Source organism: Anomalospiza imberbis, chromosome 4 (assembly GCF_031753505.1).
Source record: "Anomalospiza imberbis isolate Cuckoo-Finch-1a 21T00152 chromosome 4, ASM3175350v1, whole genome shotgun sequence".
Lineage (NCBI taxonomy): Eukaryota > Metazoa > Chordata > Aves > Passeriformes > Viduidae > Anomalospiza > Anomalospiza imberbis.
The window spans coordinates 50,409,001-50,429,188 of NC_089684.1; the positions used below are offsets into that span (position 1 = coordinate 50,409,001).

Sequence of the window (20,188 nt, forward strand, 5' to 3'; positions counted from 1 at the left end):
CTTGCCTGTAAAGTACCCTGCACACAACAGTCCTAGAGCTCTTCAACAAATTTGGCCCTTTGGACTTAAGTTGGAGGTCTCTCTTTTAACACTTTCATTATATTTCCATGGATTCATCTCATGATCACACACCCAAAGTCACTATGTTCTCAAGAGATCTCGCCATCTATGAAATCAAACCTAAAATCTCATCATCTTGTATTTGTTGCATAACTGACTGAATCAGCTGACTGAGTCAGCCCACACTCAGGCTGTATGGGCCTTTCTTGATAGCATTTATTTTCCAGTGCATGTGTGCAGAATTAAAGCTTCCATAACGATACTATTCTCACTTGTATACATATTGATCTCTCTGTCTCCCTCTCTATCTCTCCCTCCATACAGGAAGGCAGTCTTAGCTTACAGTCCAGCCTGGAAACCTATAGGAAATTCCTGGAATGACTCAGTGTCAATGTCTTTACCCTATATCACTTGGACCCAAATGGGTTTTGCTCTGCCCATGCAGTTCTTGAGCCCTGGCAGTCTCTCCTACCATCAGCGTACAGCATTACTTCTCCCTCTAATCATTGTTTCTGCCTCTCCTGACCAAAACCTATCCCTCATTACCTTCATTCCAAAACCAATGCCATTCCAAGATCCTTCTATCATCCTTACAACGTCCAGTGTTACATCCTGCTTTGGTAGTTAAATCCCTACATTTTATTGCGAATGCCTCTTTAATCAATAGGGAAGCATTTCAATGCTTTTACTGGACAATATAGCTTTTCTACCTGCATCAGACAAAATCTTTTTATTATCAAATTATCTGTTTGATTATACCTTACAGCAATAATTTTTCCTTTCCACAAAATCCATTTTACTGTCCCACATCCAAGCACACACCATTTTTCCATTATGCACTGAATCTGCTCTTTGTTCTGAATCCAGGTGTAACAATTTCATAGGTATCTCCCCAGCTCTCTCGCTCATTTCTCATGAGGTCTTCATACCTGCTAATTTTATTCCTACAATACCACTCTCTCTACTGAGGTGAGAGCTGAATTCCACTGGATATTCCACTGAATATCCTTTTCCTTAGTAATGCCCCATAATCAACTGTCTCAAAATCATCCTTCTTGATGAATATTTGAGGCACTTGCTGACCTCCACACAGTGACTTTTGTACCCTTTCCAAAGGCTGAAAGGCACATCCAACACTTATTTTGTATGTCTCTCCTAAGTGGGCATAATTATCCTTGATTCCCCCTCACATCCTTTTGGGACTTGCTTTAGCTTCTAAATCCACATTGTAGTTCCTCTGAATATGTCTGGAAATATGGGAATTAACTGGCCAAAGTAATTTCCTCTTTCTGGTCATTGAGGGAACCAGGGACCACACTGTGGCTTTTGGAATTAAATTCTGGTTTGACCCATGTCTCTTGAGCAGCAAAGTAACATGCTACATATACCTCAGGCTGGAGCCACAGTATGGTGTTATGAGAAAGGTTTACTCTGAAGAGCAGAGATCTGGTCTCTAGGTAGCCTGAGCCTGGGGTTTGGATTTGGTACCTGCAGGCTGAGTTACTGTGAAGAGTTTCTGCAGTGTTTAATAAGGGCTCTACTCATGCTGCATCTTACGTCGATGCTGTCTCTTTCTTCTCCTCAAGCAAATTTGTAAAAAACTTGTAAGTGCTTCATATCCCTGAGAATCCTTAAAAACTTAGCTGAAAGCAACTATGTGGCTGAACAGTTTTTTAGGAAAATGAGCAAATACACACACACCACACACAAACCCCAACTATGTTACAAAACCAGGCAAAAAAAGGTGCTAATATGTATTCATCTTTAGCTAAGCACTGACAGCAGGGCAATGTATTGTCTTTGCCGATCTTATTTTCACTTGAATGGTTTTCCTTTTATTCCCTGTGGTGTTTAAGGTCTTCCAAAAGAAATACAAATGATCATTGGAAATGAATAGCTGGTTGTGCACGGGTGTTGGGAGAGTGCTGAAAATGGGCTTTCACTCTGCATTCAGTGGGAAAGTGAATCACTCTCACACAAAGCTAGAGCCTCCAATGTGAGGAGGGGAGAGAATGAAAGCAGGATGTGATTCTCAAATGACATTGGGTGCTGTTTATCTAGTGGAACAGTGCATAGATTCGGTGTAGAGGAAACACAGCATCTCACTGCTGGGAAGCAATTGCATTCATTTTGAAGTGATCTATTAGCTCTCAGGTCCTTTAAGAAAATGGAGAATAACATGAAAAGAGACAGAAAAGCAGAGGAAAAAGCAGAAGTTAGTCCAGTCTGAAGGCTCTGGGAGTCTGTGGATGGGCAAAAGTCTGGATATAGTAGACTGTTGTCTGCCCCACATATGCCTGTAAAGATGATTTATTCCATTCTTGAATTTTGCATAAAATCTCAATCTTGCATGAAAGCAGAGTCCCAAAGCTGAAGATAAGGTATCAAAGAGCTAACTGGATGTTCTGGTGTTGTAGGCTTAAAACCTACATCATTACTCCATTTAAAGCAAGGATGGGCCAAAAACACAGTCATTGTGTGGGGTGGGTGTGTGCAAATTCAGCCTGTTTGAAAAACAAAAGTGAAGTACAGATGAGTGTAACAGATGTGCTCTTCCTTTCCTTGTACCCTGCTCTGCTCAGCTTCCCTGCTTCGTGCCCACACCATGTTGCTGCCTCTGCCATTCACCAACTGGCCATGAAGGCCTGATCCCTGTGGTATTCACATTCTCTGAACAGAGAAAGACGTGATTCTTCCTGGGATTTTTCCTGGGAAGTTGTGAGAATCATGTCTCTCTCTGCTCAGAGAACGTGAATACCACAGATCCTCTCCATGTAACCTACACATCGTTAATTTGGAGGTTAATACCATGTGTAAAGTCTGGTTGCTCTTGGATTCAACCCTCAGTTGATGTAGGTCAATGAAGCTTCATTGATTTAGTTTCTACCAGTTTAGGTGAGCCACTTCTGAGAGACATGAACACCATTAGCCCCTATTTATCTCTTAATTTCTTCTCAAAAAATACTCCCAGTGTTCCAACACTGCAGGAGCATTGGAAAACTAATGACTCAAAAGCAAGAAAAAACTGTCCTTGAGTTTAGATATTTTAGCAGCTGGAAAAAGGACCAGATCTTCAGTTTGTATGAGCAGGTGGAGCTGAAGAGCTGTTGAGGTCATGTCTACTTATACTTGCAGAATTCCTTGTGCACCTTGCCCAAGGTGACATTTGTAACAATAATGTGAGTTCTGAGTTGGTGCTCACATAGGGGACAGGGGAGAAATAGGATGGATTGTTCAGAAAAGGAATAACTCTCCAGTGTGGCTTTAGTGGGGAACGATCATCACTGTTTTACTCTTCCAGGCAGTGTGACCCTGTCCAGAAATGAGGTTTTGCTGACCTGTTGCACCTTTTCTCCAGGGAAGTGGTGAGTCATAGAATGACTTCCTACATGTTTCCAAGGTGTAGGCATTCCTCTAAAAGCATGCTGATGAGTACAGAAAAGTGGAAGACGGTGCCATCCCCAAGGTTTGCCATCTACCCAGTTAGGTGGTAAAGTCCCCTACCTTTACCTTTACCTTTACCTTTACCTTTACCTTTACCTGTCCCCTATCTTTACCACACCACGTGGTCAATGGGTCTGTCTCGTTGAGGGGGAACTGGTTTCTGAAAATGAGATTTTCTCATTCCAGTACTAAGCCGTAGCTGAGCTTGTACTGGCTGGGCCCTCACTGGCAGGATGCTGGGCCTGGGTGTACTCTGGGAGGGGGTTCCCAATGCCATTCCCCCCATCCAGGTCTGGGTACATGCCAGTGCACTCTCTCCAGGTCTGAATTTTCTCCCACAGTAATGAGCTGTCCATGCTGCCTGCCCTGTCACAAAAAACACATCCATCCCCACAGAAAGCAGCATACCACAGTGACTCTGGTTCCAGTGCTCCTGCAAGCCCTGCTTGAATGAAGCACCTATTTTAATTTGTAGATTTGTAGGCTTTAACTACCACTGGAGTTTCATAGAGTATAATTACTATTTTTTCATTCTCTTTTTGTTGGTGCAACAAATACTTATTGGTAATTTGTCAAAGTTACATGCAGAATCTGTCTTATGTAGTAAAAAAAAAAAAAAAAAAAAAAAAAAAAGCAAGCAGCTTGCTTAAAAAAGCAATTTAAAATTATCTGCAAAGGTGCTTCTGCCGGGTCAGGTAGAACAGGTACAGAGGCATCTCACTTTTCCTTTTTTTTTTTTAGTAGCAATGTCTGGATGGTGGCTCATTATCAGTTGTAAATTACAGGGGGTGGGGAAAAGGACATGAATGACAAAGTTCAGAGACAGCATCTGCTGAAGAAAAACAAATGAGGTGAGGGGCAAAGCAGGAAAAAACAGACGAAACACTGTAATTGCCTGGCAACAAGTTGCTATTGTAATTTAGAAAATTGTAAGCATCCGTTCTCAAACAGTTCTAGCTTTATTTCGTTTCTTCTTTACTTTTGAGTGCAGCCCTTGTTCAGCGATCAGCTGTGTCCTCCTGCAGGATTACTGGCTCTCCCTGCACAGGGCAGTAATGGACCCCTCGTGTTTGGTTATGGGCCATCGAAGAAAAGCATTTTGTGATTGTTTCACAGCGCAGTCATTTAACAAGATTAGAGATAATTTGCCCCTTGGAATGCAAAACTGTTTCTACAGGTGCTTAAGCTTCCTGGCTTTTGGATTAGAGGCCTCATTTTGTTTTGTGCCATTGCATTCAGGAGGTCTCCAAGGACTGTAAATAAATGAACAGCGACCCTCCGCAGCTGGGAAACTAATTTTCTAGCCCAAGATGCAAGAGTTGCAGCTTACAAAGCTCAGTGGATGCAGATAAATATGTGCACACTAATGTATTAAACGTGCTGATCAACTAATACTGACTGTGCTTGAAAGCCAGCCATTTGCCAGCTGGGAGGCTCCCAGGGAAACGAGCCTGGCCAGAGAGGGAGCAGGTTGCTGGAGGCAGGCAGGAGGTGCAGGGGTGTCAGAGGTGATGGCCATTCCCATTGATGCTGGCAGAGCTCCTTCACACCTCCCTGCCTCCTTCTCCCACAGTGGAGAGAACAAACCCCGGCCTTTGGCCACATCCAGGAGGACGGGAAATCTTGGAGACATCCACTGAGATGTGGAACCTCAAGGATGTAGGGATGCCATGGATTTCTTCCAAAGGAAAGGAGAGACCATGCACTCTCCTCCAGGGACCTACAGTTCTAGTCCTGCCAAATAGATATGGTCCCTGGAACAATTCTCCAAGAAGGATCATTGGATGGAGAAAGATTCCTGGATGGACGTGGATCATGGTTACAGGGGATCAGAGAAAGCCTCATTTATTTTACTTCCCTATTTTTCTATGTCTTTTCCTTTTCTTGTAATGTTTCCCTTCCTTCTATATGTGTAATTTGTTTACTTGAGCCATGGGGGAAATTGGATTCATTCAACTCTTATGTTGAATGAACATAAGAAAAAAACTCTAAGTCTTTTTTTAATTCAGATGTGGGATGAAAATCAAGACCACTGAAATTCCCCAGATGACGAAGTCACTCTTCTCTGCTCAGCCCTGCAACAATTCTCAGTTTGGGGAAGGTCTGAGCAAGTCTAGCTGGGACCAGAGATTCCCCTCAGACATCCCTGCTGGACCCTGTCAGGTTGGCTCCCTGGGATGATCAGGAGCCCTGTGTTTCTGTAGTTCCCAGACCTGTGAGGTCCAGAGCACCAAGCATTCTGCCAAAATAGCCATGATCAGTGGTTTGGGGGCCAATCCGAGGTTCAGAAATTCATTGTTTAAGACCTTTCTGTTCCATAGGTTATCTGGCTACTTTGAACAAAATGCTGAAATATTTCAGTGTACTCATGAGTCAGGGGACAGAGATCCTGAAGTTCTACAGGTGCACTAATAAAGCATTTTGAAAGTGATTTAGGTGTGGGTTTTGGTTTTTTTTTTTTTACAGATTTTTACAGCCTTCAGATATGTAAAAATGGAAAATTTTGTCAGAGGAGGCAAAGATATGTTCAGCTACAAGATGCCACCAAGAGGGCTGGCTCCACTCCCATGTAACCCTCACTGCTTGTTCCCACCTGCCCCAAACCATCTACTGGTGATGAAGCTTTGGTAGCATTAGTATTTTTGAGGGTTAGGGTGTACAGTGGGGTCAAATGAGCACTGGCATCAGGCAAGAGAAACAACAAGATTTAGCAAGTACAGGTGAACATGACGATTCCTTTTGGCACCAGGTACTTCTATTAACTCTGCTCAAAGGTGGTAAAACTCCTAACACTGTCCTTTTTTCCCCACCTTTTTTAAAAAAATAAGGTTAGCTGACCCTTTCAAAATTATATACAATTTTAATGAAGGTCAAACTCTTCTCAGAAATCTTCCTTTTTTGCTTTGAGAATTTTTTTCTTTTTGGCTCAAAACATTTTTCACCTCTACTCCAAGAGATTTAAAGAGCACAGACAGCTTCAGTGATCAGAAATGCATTTTTGGCAAACAAAATATTTGCAGAGAAAATTTTGCTCAGATGCAGTCATAAGAGTTATTTAAAGCTTTTCTCACTGTTCTTTTTCTAGTAAAATGGCAAAATAGTATGTTATTCTCCGACACAGAGATTACAAGAATAAATGTTTTAAGAAATGTGACTCACACAGTAGGAGCCAAAAAGACAGGTGCTGTAAATTGTGTCCCCTGAGGAAATAATAATAATAAACATCCTAACAGACTGACAGGGTATCACATGAAAAGAGCAAATTCCCTCTAGTTCATCTGTTTCAGCCATCTGAGCCCTGGACTCACCGATGCACAGTTTGGTACCTGCCTTTTCACTGATGAGTGGGAGCAGATTTTGAAGAGGAGGCATTTCTGCAGGAAGACTGACATTGAAGTTTCCTTCAAATTTGCTACAAGCCACCAGGCAGCCACTTGACAAGCAGCAAAGTTCAAGCAGCAGCAAGCGAAAAAAGGAGAAAGAGCAGAGGTAGTACTAAGAAGCCCGTCCAGAAAGCACAACTCAAATAACCAGACCTGCTAACTAGACAGCCACATGAAGAGCACGTACATGTTCAGAGCAAGGTGATGCCAGTGGGGATTGGACTCAAACAGACTTTCCAGATGGCTGCATATATTCCTCAAACTTCATGCAAATACTATTTGCATGGGCTTAACTGGTTGTGTACAGAAAATCCCACTCATCCCCCAAATGAATGGAAAGCAGTGGAAAGCAAGAAGGAAAATATGACTGGCGGCACACAAGTAAATATGCAAGATTTATATGATGCAGTGCTTGTGAATAACTGATTGCGACCCCTTCACAGCCAGCCTCTGGCACCCAGGGTCTATCACTAATGCCCAGACACTATTCCAGAGATTTATACTGCAATAATGTCTCATTCAAGGTTCACCCCACTTTTTTAGGTGCTGCAAGCTGCCACGGACCCTCACAGTTCCTGAAATTCAGGGCACAGGCAGATGAAATGTAAGAGAGCAGAGAAACAAGGGCACAGGCAGTTGGGGAGGTTTGTTTCCAAAGGCAAAGATTTCTCTCTGCTGTTTTAGCTCTTTGCAAGAACCGTGACAGAGAGGGACCTCAAAGGCAAAAGGAAAGGAATTCTAAAGGCTGCTCTCTTGGGAAAGACAAATACTTCAGATGGGCTGTCTCTCCTGAAGGAATTCTACCTTTAATTCTGTGGTGGGTCTAATCATCTTAAAGTTTAAAAGCAAATCAGTGGAGTTGTATTCTATTTGCTATATATTTGTCTTTATGGAAGAGGCAGGGGCTGCTTGCAGTATGTGAGCAAGATCTGTCCTGGGGCCTTCTCACTGAGCTCTCCCCAAGTAAATCTGCAGGTGGAGGTAGCTTGGCCGAGCCCAGCTTCACTGCTCCTAATTTCAAACATGCAACAGGGTGTCTGTGTTAGAAGTCCGAGCCCGGGCCTCGCTGTCACTGCTGGAAGGGTATCCATCCCCTCCAAAGGGCAGATGGGATCACCTCAGTCTGGACTTGAGTTTCTCCCTTTCCCTTCTGGGAGCAAGGGAAGGCACTTCAGGCACATTTGGTGGGGGACCAGACTCCCTTGGGTAGCACTCACCAGCTTCCCTGGAGCAAGGAGCTTCCTTCCGCTGAACATCACCACCAAGTGTTTTAGGGCAGGTTATTTTTCCTGGGAGTTGCATGCAGCCCTGATTGCCCAGAAGAGCATAAGTGAACATTGTTTCCCCCACATTGTTCCCTGGCTCTCCACTTTTCCCAACTCCTTCTTACCTCATCCTCCCCTTGCTCGCTAGAGAGCTGTAAGCCGCTGATTAGCACTTCATTTGACAAACAGGAAGTGGGCAAGAAAAGCATCATTTTCAGAATTAGAGCCTAGGAATGAATTGAAGAAAGAAAGGGGGAAGAAGGAAAAAAAAGAAAGCGAGCCTTGCACACTTTCCTAATTGCTCGTTAGAACCAATGGCCTTTGTGGTTCCTTCCCCCTGTGTCTTCTTTATAAAAACGTTTGCACAAGACATTGCTATTGTCTGCCAGACAGCCTCAGGGTAGGACAAAATGAACTAATTGATTTGCAGTTATGTCGTGGTGAATAGTGCTAAACATCCATCTGCGGATTCCTTGTGAGGAGTGATTAATAATTTGTACTCCTGGGCCTAGAAGCCTGAATACCCCTTTTTCATGTAAAACTGAAGCGTTTCATTCTCTCAGCATCACAGATATCTCCTCTACATTGTGGGTTACAAGGACGAGGTCAGGAGTGCCGCGCTGGCGATGTCGCACAGGCGGGTTGTCTATGTGTGGGTAAAACCCAGCTCGGTGGTGGGATTAATGGGAATTTGTCAGGCTGACACACAGTACTGTACAACATTCCTGCTACGGCCATTCCAGTGCAGATGTTCCCAAACCCTTGTCATTGTTCCAGGGACAGAGGATTTTACATGTTTTTTCAAAGAGAGAGCTGAGAGACTTCAAATGTATTTCAAACACAGAACCGAAACCTAAACTGGGACAATTTAAAGAATTAGGACTTGGATTTGAATGTCAGGGCTTTTCTGGGCACTGTTTCTACAATGACCAGAGGGAAAATCCCAGCACCAAACACACCCAAGTGCTGAGGAGTCTCAAAGGCCAATCTAAAAAAATTTTACTCAAATACCACCTACATGTTGAAGGATACATGCAAAATACCTTAAACCTCTCTTCAGGAACTCCTGCTTGTGGACCTGCTTTACCAGGATATTCCTCCTGTGCAGTCAGAGCTGCACACTTCCATAATTTAAATGGTGACCCTGAGGCTGTGGGCACTTTGTCTTTGAGCTCAGTCAGCTGTGACAGCCTGTGATCTTGTCTCCCAGCCATGTCTTTGGGTCCTCGTGGTTGTGTCCCCAACTGCACCACTCACTCTTGGTCCTTTCCAACTCCACCTGGAATGAGCAGCCCATAGCTGCTCTCTGAGCCATTTCCTGCTTCCTAATGAAATCTATTGGCCTCCTGGGGGAAAAAAAAACATTGACTCAGCCAACTCTTAATGAAGTCATCTGTTTTCACGGTGTTACTGGTGCCCTCTACTTTCCCAGCTCATTAAAAAAAATAACAACCTTTAGATACATCCAGAGATCCAGAGATGAGATCTACTTGGTCAGAGTAAATCAATTTCAGTGGAAAAAAACATCTTGTCTTTCCCTTGTGACCCATTTTTACATCTTCCTAGATTATCTGCATTTTATCCCATGCTTTGAATATTTTGTCTGAGTGCATCTACACTGATAAACAGATGCCTGTGAGGCCTTGCCTTGCTGTCAGCTTTGTTCCCTGGCTGGTTTGGACTGCTGCTGCTCTCTAAAATCAAACCAAGGCATAGTTCTGGGAATGCCTCTCTCCAGGAACTGATCTGGTATCTCAGGTTTGGCTCCCTTTGTGATTCACAGTCTTACAAACCCACCTCAAACATACCTCAGGAGGTTTTGCATTTTTAAATGTTCCCTGATGCTCTGCTGTGTATTCACCACCAATCCCATTCATGTCCCATGCCATAAAAACCAGACTGTCCGACTGCCCATGCCCCTGGGTCTGAGGGACAAGGACTGACTGCTGTCCTTTGGGAGAAGCATGGACACAGTTTATCTCTCTGAGACAAATAGGCATAAGGTGCAAGATAAATTTGTTTGGTTATGCCATGCCTGGGTCAGGTTTCCTTCTTGGAAGCCTGGGATGAAGCCCTTACAAGCACTTCTCTCCTGGCAGTAACCAGTAGGGCAAAAGGAGACAAAGTTTTTTTAAAAAGAGTGCACAAACCCAAAACATTTACATGATAGAAAAAGACTACAACATTTAATAATTCAATTTTCTCAGACTCAAACAGTCAGCCTGGTGATACCTGGTTGTTTTCCTCTCCTGACAGGTAAGAGCTTCTGGGGAAATTATCTGAGTAAAAGTAATTACTCTAAGTGCTTTGCAAGCGTATCTTTGGGTAATGTATTTAATATAGTTGTGAAAATAATTTTGTGAGAAAAGAATGAGCTAGGAGAATACAAAGTGCCTGTTTCAGAGAATTTTCCTATTACCTTTTGGGGGTGATAGGTTCTGGCCACTCATTAAATATAATGCAAAAGCTTTATAAATATGTGGTGCTGTAAGAGGAATGAGATTAGATTGGATGGGGCTTTGAAAAAAGTATCCATTTAGAAGAGTGTTTGCAAGATTGATGATCTCAGGGAGTTCTGTAGACCAAGCGAAGGAGCAAGGCTGTAGGTATACTGTCATGTTCTCTCTTTTATTTGTCATTTGGGGCATCTTGGGCTGATTTAGCACACTGTAACATAATGACCTGAGCTTAAACAGATTAAAAGGACAGGTTTGGATGCTTTATGGTGACACACTGTTTCTAATCCATGGTCTTAAATGACAGTATGAGTTCTCCTTATTCTGAGTTTCGGACAGTAATAACAGAGGGTCAGCATTTCCACACCGCTGAGCTCACTTGTGAAACTTATTTCTACAGCAGAATATTGAGGTCAAGAGAATAATCCAGTTGAGAAAAATCAGTGGGAACATAACAGGAAGCATCATTATGACTAATGATGCTTTCTATTATGTTCCTACTGATTTTTCTGAATTTGACATTCATTTGTGCAAATCCATACATCCACATCTTGAATACTGGAAGCAGTTTGTGTCTGTTCACCTCAAAAAAGATACAGCAGAAATATGGACAAAGATAAAAAATTGCTCAGATCAGAATAAGCTAAAGGAGACAGCTCCTTGCCCCACGTGTGATTCAGCTGAGGAACCCTTTGCTGTAGAAGTGGTGGGTGCAGGAAGCAAGTTTAAAAAGCGTTTAGATATGATGAAAAAAAAATCACTGGGGACTATTAAAAAAGAATATACCACCATTAAAGTAAAAAGCTCCCAAAGTCCCAAGCTCCTTACTGATGGAGTGGGAGGAGGATATTCTGGAGTGCCATCACTGCATGTTATCCTAAAGCTTTGCTCCTCTCTGTGCACCCTCCTCAGCTGTGGAAAAACAATGGCTCTGTGGCAGTAGCAGAGCTAAAACCCCCATCTCACGAGTCCTTTCCTTGATGACTGTGGGCAGCTGACAAGTTGAACCCACCAAACCTAGCTTTATCCCAAGCAGGAACACAAAGTCAAAATCTGGGCTTCGTTTAGTGAGACAAAAGTCACTGAAAGATGTTCAGCTTTTCGTGCAGAATTGCAACATCTGGCAGGAAGGTAAAATTAGCCAGACAAAATGAGAGGTGTAGCACTTGTCAAAGCAGAAAGGCAGCCTCGGAAATGCGGAGCTTAATGTCAAGTGGCTGGGTGTCCCATCCCTCTGCCCAGCCAGGGAGGAGGAGAGGCTCTGGGGACATCCCCGCGGGGCTGTCCCCCGGCTCAGGGCAGCGCTCAGGCTCTGCACCAAAAACCATGCAAGAAGAAGCAGCTCCGGGGCAGCCCGGACAGCACCCAGCTGCAAAATTCGTCCCATTTCCCCCAGCTTTCCCCGTGCAAGGCTCGGAGGCAGCGGGGAGAGAGAAGACGGACGTGCCGAAAAGCCCCGGCGTCTCCGGCCACTTCAGACAGAGCCATTGAGCGGGCGGAGAGGCTGCGCTTTGTGCCCCTTCCCAGAGGGCTGCCTCCTCTCCATTTGTTTACCACACATCCTGTCTTCCTTTCTGTTTGCTTCACACATCATCGCCTTCATTAATCGTCCTCCCCGCTCCCCACTTGGGCCTTTGGATTTTCGGCTCGCCATGGGTAATTCTAATTACCTCAGACATAAAAAAAAAATAAAATAAAATAGGAGCTTAAGTAGGTGCACTTCATTCTTTAACTGCCTTTTACAAGCAGTTCAGTGCTGGCTACCAAGGGAATCTGATTAAACTAATTACCCTGATTGGCTTGTTTAATCAACTGCTTGGTTTAATTGGGCCTCGCTAATGCGGAGTGGTGGAGTCCGTGGTGCGTAATGTGAGAACCAGGAGACCCGTAACACCGGCGGTGACACCGCTACAGAAACCAGCCCGCATTCCCAGCCTAACCGGGCGACTTTAATAAATGCAGACCTCAGCTGAGAGCCCAACTGTATTCTCAAGAGCCTGAATGGGCTGGAGGTTTTAGTGATAATTAAAATTGCTAGGGGAAAAAAAAAAAAAAAAAGGGAAAAAACTTCAACCCTTTCTCATTAAAGGACTTGTCCTTTTCCCTTCCCCCCTCCAAACTCGAAGCAATATCGGGAACCCTGTCTGCCTCTTTCAAACAACACTTCAATTCATCAGGGCAAAGAATCCTTCCTCCTTCATCTCCCCCCATCCCTGAGATTTTTCACTCCCATTTACAGTGTGCATGGCCCAAAGTAAATACACAGACAACAGGGTTACAAATTATCTTGCACAAGGTAAATCCACCCTGAGTACCTAGGGAGTTTGTGGAGTACAAACAGCTCCTGTGTAAGCATCCTAGCAATAATGGGCATTCCTATAGCTCTAATTACTAGAACAATAATAACCTGCAGAGCGTCCTTTTCCTCCTCCCACCTCAGTGCCGACTCCCCACTCCCTTCCCTGCCCTCCACTTGCTCTCACAGTGGGGAGGGATGAGGATGAAGAGCCAAACACACGGCTGGCTTAGCAAAGCTCCACTCATCTGGGTCCAATATGTTTTATGGTGACATGCAGACTGAATTTGCTACTTCCCGAGGATTTTCTTAGAGCCAACGACATCCTGCAGACTGGTGGCATGAGTGTGACACCCCTGCAATCAGCACTATAATCCAGCACAGGTATTCCCTGTGCCACAGTGCGTGCCACTTGGGCAAAAATTAATGGCATGCTCAATTGTCATAAATCTCCAATAAACCATCTGTAAAATGGAGAATATAGCAGCAAAATGCACCCACCTTTATCCATGGAAAGCATAAATGTATATACGTGATTTAGCAACTTTAGCCTGCCTTTGTACTTGAGGAAGACATATGGGCATTTATGTGTGTTTCAGATGTCCACTTCACCTTACCCTAGGAATACCTTTTACTTCTGCTTTGGGTGTGGAGGGCACTTCAGGTGATCTTGGAGTTGCACCCTGACCAAATGACTCCTGCCGTGGCTGTTGGGATGAGGACCTTAGGGAAGGCACCAGAGCTCCTTGCAGAGCCCATCCTATGCTGGTGAGGGTGTTGGGGACCTAACCTCTTACCAGCCTGGCATCCTCCCCCTGCAAGCCAGCAGAGAAGACTGGGCCTGTTTCTCACTGTGGTCACTGCCTTATCTCTGAGCTCAGCTCACATGCTGGCCCAACCTACCCACTTGTGATGAGCAAGGGACTATCCACAGGCATGAACAGACTTACAGAAGGGGCCTGGTCTTATTTATGGTCACAAACTGTGAAGGGAAGAAAAGACAGCTCCTCCTGAAGTGGTTGGGTGGACTCCTGCGTTGGCCCACAAACACCTGGTTGCTGCCACCTCATACCTCAACACCATAGAGTGGGTTGCTTTCAAATTGTCTCCAATTGTCACATTTTTTTTGCCCTGAACAAAACACTGACATGTTCTGCAGATTGGTAAAATATGTGTTTGAATTCTGTAAAAATTCAAATGTGTTGGGATTTTTTTTGTATTATTTTTCATATATTGTGGAAGTCTCTTTTGCACTGTCAGCCCTGTAACCCACAGCAAATGAACCCCATGGTTCTCCAACCTGGCTTCAATTCCTCTGGAGAGATCCTTTCTTTTAATTTTGTGGTTTGCTCTGGGCTGAAAAATGTCCATATAAGTGAGTAGGTGAAAGCATTTTAAAACCACAGGGAACCCCAGTGTTGAGATGAAAATAAAATGAAAAATTTTCTTCATGGATGGGGTGTGTTTGATATCCCAACTGACCATGCTGGGAAGGTCATTAGACCCTGATCAGCTGTGGTTATCTCATTGACCATCCCAAAAGAACTAGCTGCAGGATGCTCAAGGTGAAGTCACAGCAAAAATAATTACCATTTTTATGAGGGAGAGTATGGCATTTTTCACTGGAATATACCCAGGCAGATATGCTACAAAGTGGGGGGGAGGGAGGGGGAAGCAATAACCATTTGCTAATATTTCAGCTCTTTTAGGGTCACTGGGGGTAGTGCTGTGGTGATCTCCCTCCCCATCCTCCTGCCCAGCAGCATCCATCTGGGACACCTAATGAATGATTGGTAAACATAACTTTTCCCAGCAAGACAAAATCTGTTTCTAACTCGTGACCTGCTGACACTCGTTCATTATGTGGCCTTCTTCTGCGAGACAGGCTGTTTAGGAAAACCATTGACCAGCTGCATGCCCTGTGCAGCCATCCCTTAATTACAGGACAGACCCTCTTAGTAACGGGGTGATGCTGAAGGGCTGCTGAGCGGATGTTACAGGAAGGGGATCACGGCCACTCAGTGCTCCGCCGCGACGACGCGGGGCCGTGGGACCCATTGCAGAGCCCGTGGGGCTGGAGGAGACAGCCTGGCTGGCCCTCACTGCTGCTGAAACAGGGCCATATTTCACCAACACTCTGCCACAGCCACCCCTCGCCTTGTGTGGGGATTTCACCTAACGCCTATGGAGATCGATGCACGATTTTTCACTGCTTTTCGTCGGCTTTGAGTGAGGCATTATTTGAAATTTGGGATATGTTTTTGTTCTTGTGAGAGCTTTCACATTCACAGACCCTGTGCTGCCCTTCATCCAGAGGCACTGGGTTTTTCAGGGACCTCCCTCTCCTGTAGGTAATGTCCCAGCCTCAGCTGAACATGGCACGCAGCAGTCTGTGGTGTTGCTCTCCTATTCCTCGGGGACAAGAATTCATCTGAAGCCAATCACTCCAGCTATTTCTTGCTGATGAATAAATTAATGGCATTGCAGGGAGAACTGATACTTAACAAACACTTTCATTTCCCACTCTTCCTGCTGACCTCTTGGGAATTGATGTGAGCTAGAGAGAGTGCTGTGTTATTCTTTCCTCAGAGAGTCTTTGAGTTGTTCACCTGGCAAGGTAAACAACCTCATTGATCTTATGAGGTTCACATGAAGATCAAAGTAATTTGGCGATGCTCCAAGCTTTAGTTTTTTGGTTTTTTTCTAGAGCCACTTATATACCAGTTTTTTTGGTTTTGTTTTTTTTTTAATTCCAAAGAGCTGCATTAAAACACCTTATTGCCAATTGGAGGGGAATATCTCCATTCCACTGAACGATGCCAAGTATCATCACATTCAAACTGCATTTTAACAGCCTTCTCATTTTCAGGGCTTTTCACCTTTGCATTAATAAACACTCAAAATCCAAGAGCTGTTGAACTTATACCTTTCCCCATATCCTCTGTGTGTTTCCTAGAGGGATGACAGCAAGAGAGATTTGATCAAGGTCGAATTGAATCAAAACAATGGAGAGCCAGACAGTTGGCTCTGGAGTCTTGGCAGTGCCAGAAGCAAATAAAGCCTCTCTGTGTTTATCACTTCATTCAGTCCAGATGGGCCCTTTTCCCCATCCTGCAGTCATCATCCTGTATCCATACAAAGCTCTGAGTGATATTTCTATAGCATGTTGCTTCAATGAAGCTGTCCTAGAGTGGCTGTACCAGCGGTTTTGAAGTTGCCTCTGTGTCTCTCATGTGGTTAGGCTTACAGATGTCTTCTGTGGTCTCTCTTTCTCTATCAGTCATCGTTTCATTCTCATGCCTTCCAGATTTCCAGATACCTCCTGCCTGTGTCTGCTTGAAGAAAGGCACCCTGTAAAGCCCTCCCATGTATTACAAAAAGATCTGCTTCTGGTTTTGCTCCACATAAAGCAATGTATGTTTTGCAAAAACCTAGGAACTGACAATCAGATTATTGATCACAGCCAACAATTCTGGCTCCTCAGTGTCTAATCCTACACTCCCCCCTGGAAAGTGGTTTTAGATTTGTTAAACGAATTTGAGGCTGATGAAAAGCTAAGGTCAGACGTATGGGCCTTAAGCAGACAGAATATAGGGAGGAACTTCTTATGTCATGTGCCCTTCTAATTAGACTCAGTTGCATACTGTACAATTCCTCCAGCTCAGGCTATCAGTCTTCCTTGGAAAAAAGCTTTTATCTGCCCAACATTCTGCACCAAATCAGGTCAGATTTGGCTCATCTGCAAACCTGGCCCATATTTTGCATGGGAGAAGTTCAAGGCATTGAGCACTCTACCCATCCATCGCTCCCATCTGCCAGCTGGAAAGGGAGTTCATCAGAGCAACTGCTGTCATTGTGTTGGCTCCCTCTGAAAACAGACTGCACAGACTGCAAGAATGGGACAAGAAGGAAAGATCAAGGCAAGGAGCTGGGAATTGGACGACTCAAAGTTAAGCTCACATTCAGACATTCAGCCGCAGTCCTCTTCAGGATGAAATATTTGGGGCACATGCAAAGCACGGAGTAGAAAATAATATACATATACCTTGAATCCAGGGGTCTGGACCCACTAGAGTGAATCCAAGCAGCTCAGCTCATGCAGAGAAGATAAGGTGCACCCTTTTAGGAGCTTTCAAGCTCAGCTGGTGCTGCTCCTGAGTATTGTGTCTCTGCGTTAGCAATAAGCCTCCTAACAATTGGGTTTGCTGTTTTTAACACAGACATAGCACTGCCCAGGTGTGTCCAGAGACCAGCTGAAATCAACCGTGTCTGCACTCTGTTCTGACACAAGCCTTTAGTGTTTTCCTGGCTTTACCCCTCTGGCAGCACAGGCTTTGCAGGGACTTTTAAAAGCAGACCTGATTATTTGACCACTTCAGAAATCTAGCAGAAAACAAAACTGCTGGGCAAAATCAGAAAAAGAAACCCAGTAGCATCACCATCCTCAAGGCTATGATACCACAAGGGAACCTATACCACAGACTGGTTTCAAGGTGTTTCCTCTCCAAAACCCTTTTTAAAGAGCTGAGTAACCTCATGGGCTTTGCACGGGGCTCTGAGCTGGTGTGAGCAGGGCTGCAAAGGTATAACCAATCACAAAATATGACCCTGGCTTAGCCCAGCCTGACTCTGGCAAGGCTGTGCACAAAGCCACAGATCCTGTGTGAGAATGCCCTTAGTCAGGCTCATAAAATGTTGTAGCTTGCAGCTGAGAAGGGATAAATTAAACTAACAAGCATGACAGCTATTTAAAAATAAGAAATCATGTTTCATGGGGTAAAACAACATCTGAGGCCCCAGAGAGTCTGTACTTTGTATTTTTAATAGTCCTCTCACTGCAACAACACTCTCCCCTCCACTTAGCCGGGCTGAAGACCCCAAGTTCAAACATTTCCCCACTGCTCTCTCCGTGGCTTACTGCAGCTCTCATCATTACTATCACTCTGGATAACTCTCTTTTGTGAGGACAAGGACTCATTAGCCAGGAATTGATAAACAAAAAGGAGGGTGGAAGCAGAGGTCCCTGCTCCCCAAAGCAGGCTCCCCGGGGGTGGTGGTGGCCTCCCACCCAGGATGGCTCCATGCAGCCCCCAGCTGCAGCCTGTCTGAAACGTGCTGGGGGACAGGCTGTCAGAGGGCTGAGCTGACCCATGCCAGCCCTCTGGGGAAATCGTGTGCTGAGGGTATGAAAAATCTGTGTCTCAGAAGACTCTGCAAAGGCAGAGTGTGGTTGGTTGCCTTGGGCCAGTGCCTGGTGGGTTCTGGCACCCAGTGGGTGGGTGCTGGTGGCTTTGGGTGACAGAGATAGCAGAAGCTCATGAATCCCCATTGCAGGGGAATTGAGGCCTTTCCTTTTACAAAAGTCACCTTTTTTTTTGAGAAACCACAACACCCATACCCGCTGGTGTTGCCTATGTGCTCCTGGCACTCTGCTGCTTTAAGGGGGGCTGAAAACAAATGAACAAGAATGTAAATGCTGTTAAAAGTAGCTTTGAGGCAATTTGGCAATGATTGCTAATGGCTAGCTTCTTCAAAGGAGGATAAATTTCAGGATAAATTCCCTGTGAGAACAGATAATCTGTGACAAGATTACATTAATGAAAAAGATCCTTGTATAACTAACCAATTTCTTATACACAATAATTTGGTTGCTAGTCCTCTAGGTGACAAAATAATACTGTTCTCTGTGGTCATTAGCATTGGCAAAGGCAAAACAAAAGGTGTTAAAGTCATTTAAGGCAAAGCAGAACATTTTTCAACTAGAATTTTGACATGGTGACTGCCATGTGAATTGGGAAGCTGAGGCAGGGAAGTTCAGGGCTGGCTACAGGTAAGACCATGGTTTATTCTTATGCATGAAACTCTCAGAGGCTGTTATGATTTAAAACTCTCCAGGGCAGAAGGTGATCATCTTTTCTGAAGTTCTAGAAAACCTTCAAAGAAGAGTATTTATTTGTGAGACTTTTAACCAGGGCAGATAATGACAAGATAAGGAGGGCAGGTTTTAAACTAAAAGAGGAGAGATTTAGATTAGATTTTAGTAAAAAGTTCTATACTGTGAAATTAGCCACTGGCACAGGCTGCCCAGAGAAGCTGTGCCTGCCCCATCCCTGGCAGTGTCCAAGGCCAGGTTGAATGTGGCTCTGGGCAGCCTGGTCTAGTGGAAGGCGTCCTTGCCCATGGCAGTGGGTGGAAAAAAGATGATGTTTAAGGTCCCTTCCAACCCAAACCATTCTGTGAGTCTGTGATTCTGTGGTCTTCCTTCTGAAAGCAATTCACAGGGACCAAAAGACATGGTTAAAATAAAAGTCTGGATGAGTATACAGCATTTACCTTGCCTGGTTCTCCAAGTGAACCAGGAAGGAAGGACAGGTAGATAGAACCAAGATAGGAAACAGGGGTGTTTGATTTTATCTAAAGAGGAGTTGAAGAGGAGGAGTTAATCACCCTCTGTGATATTACAGTTTTAACCTCCCAAAAGACAAGAGAAACAGCAGATCCTGAGTGCCAAAATTGTCAGATTCGGCCTCAATATGGACCAGTTGAGTTTTTCATAATTGATCACTTGGCGAAGCTGAGCAGAAACAGAGCTATCCACAACCAGTGGCTTTGTGCAAACACCCTTGATCTTCACATGGATTAAGAAATCACTTTTTGTGGGCAAAATCTGATTTTTGGGCTGATGACAATCTGCATGTAATCCGAACTGGAGATAAGCTGCGTGCTGCAAGTGTAAGCCCACTACAGAATCCCTTTCTGCAGAACTTGCTGGAACATTTGTCATTAGCAATGTCTGCTTTTGATGAAAAATAGCTTCACAATTGTGATAGAATTTTTTGCAAGAAAAGTATCTCCTTTTTTTTTTCTATTTCTTGGATAAAAAGACTGAAAATAATGTGAAAGCCAAGGCTTTACTCTATAGTATTCTCAGAATTTAAATGTTGAATTTCATTTTCCTTTCTTCATTGTTTTTCTTTTTTCTTCCTTTCTTGCAAAGCAAATGTACACTTCTTTGTTTTCTTTTCTACTTTTGCATAACTGTCCTTTTTCTTTTTCTTAGTTGAGAAAAGATAAAAGAGAAGATAACAGTGGGGAAAAAAAGAAGACAAACTGTATCAAACACAAGTATTTTGATTTTCTAAAAAAGTGAAATCAAGAAAAATGTTCTGTTCACAGCATGAGCATTGTCAAAGAACTTCTACCACCTCCATCTTATTTAAAGGTTAAAAAGCTTTATTTCCACATGCATGTTGATGACATTTTTTTCTTCTTTTTTTCTTTTCA

General features: G+C 44.1%; 1 long non-coding RNA gene across 1 annotated transcript; it reads right to left on the minus strand.

Moving 5' to 3' along the window:
• Positions 1–15,669: 15,669 nt before the first annotated feature.
• On the minus strand, positions 15,670–17,303 carry LOC137472928 (uncharacterized). Its single transcript, XR_010998489.1, has 2 exons — positions 16,950–17,303; positions 15,670–16,783 (listed from the first exon to the last, which is right to left on the minus strand). It is a non-coding gene; the product is annotated as an uncharacterized lncRNA (long non-coding RNA).
• Positions 17,304–20,188: the final 2,885 nt, after the last annotated feature.